The sequence below is a fragment of the Erinaceus europaeus genome, chromosome 5 (assembly GCF_950295315.1).
Source record: "Erinaceus europaeus chromosome 5, mEriEur2.1, whole genome shotgun sequence".
Lineage (NCBI taxonomy): Eukaryota > Metazoa > Chordata > Mammalia > Eulipotyphla > Erinaceidae > Erinaceus > Erinaceus europaeus.
Genome location: NC_080166.1, coordinates 65,106,198 through 65,113,843, shown reverse-complemented (window position 1 = coordinate 65,113,843; position 7,646 = coordinate 65,106,198).

The following is a 7,646-nucleotide window of genomic DNA, read 5'->3' as shown; positions in this document are numbered from 1 at the left end:
GTCTCATAGCAGTGTAGTGCTTCCTCTCTCTTCTTAAGCTTTATCACCTTCCCAATAGACCACCAACTCCTCTCAGTACATGTAAAGTGAAATTAAGTCTTATTCTTTCTCATTATTACCTTTTATTTATGTCTCTCTACTTTTAAGGTTCTGTATATATAGAAGAAAACCACCATCAATGTATAATTTATCAAGTAAAATGTAAAAATTTCTGATGTTCAGGAATGGAGTATTTTGAATTTTCATTGTTGCTTATGGTAAAACCCTGGATATCATTATTATTACTATTATTTTTGCCATTGAACCCTCTGGAATCAGTTGAGCAGTAATTAAGTAACACTGTATGAATATTTATATTATATGTCTTACATTATATATGTGTGGAAATATGATTTCATATAATATACAAACGTGTCAGAACTGCTTCTTTGAAAAATAGAGAGTAAACATTAAAGAATATAGGAATATTTAAGGGAAGAACATGCAAGTTTGATTCTAAAAGAGCTGGAACAAAATTCTTATGGTGTATGACTCAGACCAGACTTAACTTTTCTATACTTACTTTGACTACATATTATAAAGGCTAATAAGGGAACATGTGTAACTTGCACTTTATGTGCTTAAATGTGTTTTCTCTCTAATTTACTGGGCTCTCTAATTAGAGCTACATGACAAGAAATGAGATAGGATGACAATACTAATAGAATACCTTTCAGAGACACAATAGATGCTGGAGTGGTTGAAATAATCTTGGCTTGCAACACTGTAATAGGAGTACTAAATAATAAGATACAGAGGACATTTTTAGTCAGACAGGACTGGGCATGAATCCCAAATCCACCTATTTTGCTGTGACAATCTGCATAGGCTGCTTAAGTGATCTGTTTTACAGATCTCTATCTGTTTATCCGTTTATCTACCCACACACCTATCTACTTTTATAGTATGGAATAATAATGTCCTATTCAACCTCACCAATGTCTCTGGTGCTGTGATTAGAGTTTAAACAAACTTAATTTTAGTTGAGAAAAGTTAATGGATCTATTTAAAAGAAAAAATAGTAACATAATTTGGCTAACATGGCAGAGTCAGATAACAAACTGCTTCACTGTTGATGCTGATTAAATATGTATCCCAGAAACTCTGATTTTTTTACTTTGTTTACTAATATTATAAAATCTTTCTTTTTTCAGTTTTTTTAAAATTATTTTTTTAATTATTATTGGATAGAAACAGAGAGGAATTGAGAAGGGAGGGGAGATAAGAGAGGGAGAGAGACAGAAAGACACCCACAACCATGCTTCACCATTTGTGAAGCTTTCCTTCAGCAGGTGGGGACCAAGTCTTGAATATGGGGACTTGCACACTGTAATGTAGGTGCTTAACTGGGTGCACCACCTCCTGGCCCCCATGAAATCTAAACAAAGGTTTTTTTTGTTTTTTTTTGGTGAGGGTGACTAACTCAAACTTCTATTAATGTTTTGTTTCTTTTAATAAAAATAACTTTATTATGTAGATGGAAAGTTGCTTAATCATATATTCAATATATTCATATTGTATATGCAATGAACTGGTAATACCACATACTAATTATTTTACCTGACACAATATTTAAGATTATTGATGTAAAAAAATTCCCAATCTTAACTAGCATCATCAACATTGTAAACATGCTAAAGATATATAACCTTAATCTTGATCTTCAAAATACCAAATTCTATTCAAAGAATTTAGGTTATCTTTTCCTTTTGTTATTTATTTATTTATTTATTTATTTATTTATTTATTTATTTGTCATCTTTGGAGTTTCACCATTCCAGTGGACCATCTTTCATAGGGGATAGGAGAAGGGGTAGGGAAGAAAGGGCAGAGAGGGAGAGAGAGACCATAGCATGGTTGCTTCCTCCATTGAGGTGGGTGCCAAGATCAAGCTAAGTTGTAATGATCCACAGATTTGTTCCACAAATCGTAATGCAGATGATGTGTTAATATATATGAAATCCTCAAGAAACCAGTAAGAGAAAAACAAAAACTGTTAGAAAAAATGAAACAATGCCGTAGCAGGTTATAAAATGAATGTACAAAAGCAGATTGCATTTTCTAAATGCAAATAGCAAACTCGAAGAAAGACAAATCAGGAAACAGTTCATTTTCTGTCACATAACAAGAAATCAACTCATATTAAATCCAATTAATGAAATAAAAGATTTGTACACCCAAAAGACATGACACTGTAAAAAGAATTAGATATATGAAGAAATGGAAAGATATTTGACAATGGATTGCAATATAAATGGCTTCATAAACTAAAGTAATATGCAGATTTAATGTGATCACTATCAAAGTCATACAAAAATTTAATATAGTCACTAAAAAATTCAGCTGCTCTTCAGAGGAATAGAAGAAGGAAAATTGTGAAAAATTTTACAAGTGCAGATCTCAGTTATCAAAAATAATCCTGAGAGAAATCAGTGCAAATGGAGAAGTTGTACACCTTGATTTCATATAATACCACACTCCAAAATGATAACAATTAAATCATCATTGTGTTAGAGTAAAAACAGATAGATACATAGATCAATGTAGAAGAAGCAAAACTCCATATATATAAATAACTGAATTACAATTAAAAAACTGAAAACAAATAGTAGTGCAAGCAGTATCTCTTCAATAAATAGGGGGCAGGGGTGAACCAAGGCAGTCTCAAGGAAAAAAATGAAAATAATATCATACACAAAAATTAGGTCAAAATGGATTCAAAATGTAGATATTTTTAACTTATATGCTTATTTATAATGCATATTTAATAAACTCAATTGTGTCATACTTTTTCAATATAACTCTTCTTAAAGATATGTTATTATCTTTATTTACTTATTGAATAAAGAGAGCCAGAAACAGAAAGGGAAGGGGGCATGAGAGAGAGGAAAGAGAGACATAGAGACACCTGCAATACTATTTCACCACTAGCAAAGTTTTTCCCCCTGCAGCCGATGACCAGGGGCTCCAACCTGGGTCTTTGTGTATTGCAATGTGCACTCAACCAAGTGCGCCACCACCCAACCCCTCAATATGATTCTTTAAAGAAAAGTCAAAAATCTCTTAGTAACAGAAAAGAAATCTAAGACAATGTCAATGTCTCCTTTGTAATATTTTGGTCAGAACTTTAGAGCATCGTGTAGAGTGAGACAAGCCAGAAAGAGAAAGAGCAAAACCAATGATCTCACACATAACGTGGAATTCAATGACAATAGACAGTAAGGAGATATATAAGGTGAAAGTTGGACTGTATGTGGTGTATTATGTGGTGTATTATGCCAAAGCAAAGAACTCTGAAAAGAAAGAAAGGGATAGGATGAAGGGACACTAGGGTCCTGGTGTGTCTCATAGACCCCAGTAAAGTAAATACATTAATACAATAAAACATATAAATTAATCAACAAAGTTACAAAACATTCTTTCACAGAAAGAAAATAAAAAAGTTTGCATGGAGGAAATTCTAACATGCTGACTTATTCCATATGTTGTCAATAGATTTCTGGATTTCTTTTTTTTTAATTTTTATTTATAAAACGGAAACACTGACAAAAGCATAGGATAAGAGGGGTACAACTCTACACAATTCCCACTACCAGAACTCCATATTCCATCCCCTCCCCTGATAGCTTTCCTGTTCTTTATCCCTCTGGGAGTATGGGATGCAGAAGGGTGGATGTCTTGCTTCTGTAATTGCTTACCCACTGAACATGGGCTTTGACAGGTGGATCCATATTCCCAGCCTGTCTTTCTCTTTCCCTAGTGGAGCAGGGTTCTGGGGAAGCAGGGTTCCAGGACACATTGGTGGGGTTGTCTGCCCAGGGAAGTCCGGTTGGCATCATGGTAGCATCTGGAACCTGGTAGCTGAAAGAAGAGTTAACATATAAAGCCAGACTATTGACTAATCATGAACCTAAAGGCTGGAAAAGTTCAAATGAATAGTTGGGGGGGGGGAATCTTTGTAGATACTTAGTAGGCCTATTTTAGTTATATTCCAAAGAGCCTATGAGTATACTAGTTGTTGTTGTTGTTGTTGTTTGTTTGTTTCCCCTGAGCCTGAAATCTGATATGCAAGTGGATCCAAGTTATTGTCTGGGGAGATGATGTCATAGCTGGGAAAAGTACCAGAAAGCTGGATCAGGGAAGAGAGTAGCTCCCAAATATGGGTAAGGTGTATCAATATTAGTGATTGTAAACCCCATCAATTTATCTGATCTGGTGCCCATATTCAGCTTAGGAACCTATGTGACTTTTGCATCCCTGTAGATCTGAGCTCACATTCTGTGGTCATGAGTAGGTATGTTCCAAGCTGCCTCAATTTCAGGACCCTTAAGAGGATGGAACATTCTCTACTCTTGTTGATCCACATTGAGGTCAGAATCCTTTGGGGGCCCACAAAGGGGGTCTAAGAGTGGAGAGAGGGGTCTATTAGAGGTCTAGGCCCATCACATCTGCTTGGGAATCTCAGGACTCCCTGCCATTTTTCTATGGTCTTACCTTTTCTTCCTTTCTAAGTTACAACTGTACTTATGAATAAATTGTAATATCTTTTCATTTTGCCTCTTCTCTCTCTGGGTACTGATGGAATTGGATTTTAAACCCCACTAGTCATCTTCCCCTAAAATGTCTCCCCCTCTGGGTGTATGGACCAAACAAAAATTTTTGGGCGGTGCAGAAGGTGGTATAACACCTTTTTTAAAGGAACACTTCACATATTTATATGCCATCTATATATATGAGCCATGCTAATCTCTATATTTCTCAAACTTTACTATATGTCCTACTGAAGGAAGAATTCCAGACCATTTCATGTTCCCTTTCTTTTTAAATACTTTGCTCATTTGTATTGAGAGATAAGGAAAAAGGTTCAGAAAAAGCAAAGCAATACTCAGAAATACTCAAAGCAGTACTCAGCAAAGTCAGAGAAACAAACAAAAACTGTCCAAAAGTGTGAAAAGGATACGGACAGAAAATTCACCAAAGAAGAGATCCAAAAGTCCAACAGACATAGGAAAAAATGCTTGAAGGCATGGGTGATCAGAAAAATGCAAATACAGACAACAATTTATCATTTGATATTTCATGTTCTTTTTATGCTATGGAAGCTAGCAAATAAACGCAGTCTTTTTTTTTATAAATCCATTTTATAACCAGGTCCTCTCTCTCCCTCTCTCTCTCTCTCTCTCTCTCTCTCTCTCTCGCTACAAAAAGTTAGCTCTAGTGATGATAGAGTATATTTCCAAGTCTCCCTAAGGTAAGTGTCAGGGCATTTCACCCTCCATTAAACTGTTATCCTGTTATATCATAGGAACTTAGGTCACCAACCTCCCCTTAGTGCTCTTCCCCACCATCTTAAAAGCCCTTTAATCTGTTGTGTAGATAGTCCACTGAGGTCTCAACCTGTATTGTTATTTTGCTTTGTTTCTTATATCCCATATATGAGTAAGATAATTTTGGTATTTGTCTTCATGGTTTATTTCACTCATTTCCCTTGGGTTCCATCTGTGCTGTAACATAAGAATACACCATTTCTTTAACAGCTGTCTGTTTTTCCATTATGCATATATGCACAAATTTTAACCATCCATCTATTATTAAATAGCTAGTTATTTCTAAATGTTGGGTATTAAAAATAGTGCTGCTACAAACATGAATGTTCATAGATCTTTTTAAATTGAGCATGTGTGCAGGTGTTCATGTGTTTGGATATGTCCAGGGGAGGACATATGATAGGTCTATTTTCAATCTTTTCAAGAATCTCTGAATTGTCTTTCCCAGGTTTGGACCCAAATTACATTTCCAAAAACTGAAAAGATAAAGTTCCTAGGCCTGGGTAGTGGTGCACATGGTTGAGCACACAGGTTACCATGTAGAAGGATCCAAATTCAAGCCCCTGGTCTCCATCTGCAAAGGGAAGGTTCACGAGCAGTGAAGGAGTACTGAAGGTGTCTCTATCTCCCTCTCTATCTTGCCCTTCTTCTCAATTTATCTATATTTTAACTAATTAACAGAACATTTAAAATAGATTAAAATTACACACACACACACACACATATATATAGATATATATATGTTCTTTTTAAAGCAAGAAAAGTTTCTATGTCATGGCTAGCCCTTGTTATTACTGTAATTTTTTATGTGATGACAGAAAACACACACACCCCACTCTTCTGTTTAAGTAAAATATTGCTGGTAGTGGGTATTTTTTTTTCTGAACTAAAATAACCTCTTTATTAATCAATATTCTAAAAATAGTTTTCTTTTTTAAAAAGATATTTATTTATTTATTTCCTTTTTGTTGCCCTTGTTTTTATTGTTGTTGTAATTGATGTTGTCATTGTTAGATAGGACAGAGAGAAATGGAAAGAGGAGGGGGAGACAGAGAGAGGGAGAGAAAGATAGACACCTGCAGACCTGCTTCACTGCCTGTGAAGCGACTCCCCTGCAGGTGGGGAGCCAGGGGCTCAAACCAGGATCTTTAAGCTGATCCTTGTGCTTTGCACCACATGTGCTTAACCCGCTATGCTACCGCCTGATTCCTTAAAAATAGTTTTCAAGTCAGAACATCCTTCCTCAGTAAGGAATACCTGTGTACCTTGTGTCTGCTAACAGACCCAGTTCTCTGCAAGACCTACACATTTATGAGTCCAGTCATGGGACATAAAATAGATTCTTCTAGTTCATTTCATTACAAAAATGTAAGAATAACTGAGCATTTTGAAAGACAATCAAAACATTGAAAATATATGTTAGGTACAAGATAATTTCAGCTTGATTGAACTAGATAGTTCAGGTGAGCTGTCTGTGGTCTCAAAGCAGCAATTCCTGTAGTACTGCCTGCTAATCACACTTACCAATCTTCTTTAGATCCCTCTCTCTCTCTCTCTCTCTCTTTCATACACACACACACACACACACACACACACACACACACACACACACACACAAAATCATAGTCACTTGCATCTCTGTAGGGGAGCCTGTGCTGGTCTTCCATTACTTCCCCCAAAGACTAAAATCTATAGGATAAAAGAATATTTGTTAGCCTACAAGTGGTAAGAGACAATAATCTCTTTATTACCCCACACATATAAGTGTTTTCACAAAATCACAATCAACTTTGATGATTTACTAGGAAGTGCTATAGAACTCACTGAAAGTTATACTTAATAGTTGAATTTGCTACAGAGAAATATATGGAAAATTATCCAAAGTTAGAGACAATCCAGGAGCATTCAAAACATGAAGATTTTTTCTTTTATTCTTTTCATTTCAACACATTGTTCAATGATTTTTTTAAATTTAGTGGTTCAAGTTAAGTTTTTCCTAACAATTAAAAGTGTTATACGTAATTACTTGCTTTTATTGGCTATCTTTAAGCAAATGTAATTGCAGTCTCTCTGGTTAGTTTCTATTAGCTTTGTCAATAATGAAAAATATGCATAGTATTACTAAAGACCCTCATTTAGTCTCATACACTTGCAGCTGAAATCATAGTGACTCTACTGCTTTGTAAGGGAGAGGCTGGTTCTATTTAATTGGCCAATGCAAGAATGAGACAACAGTCTCTCAAATTTGCTTTACCTACAACAAACACAAGGTTATATAAG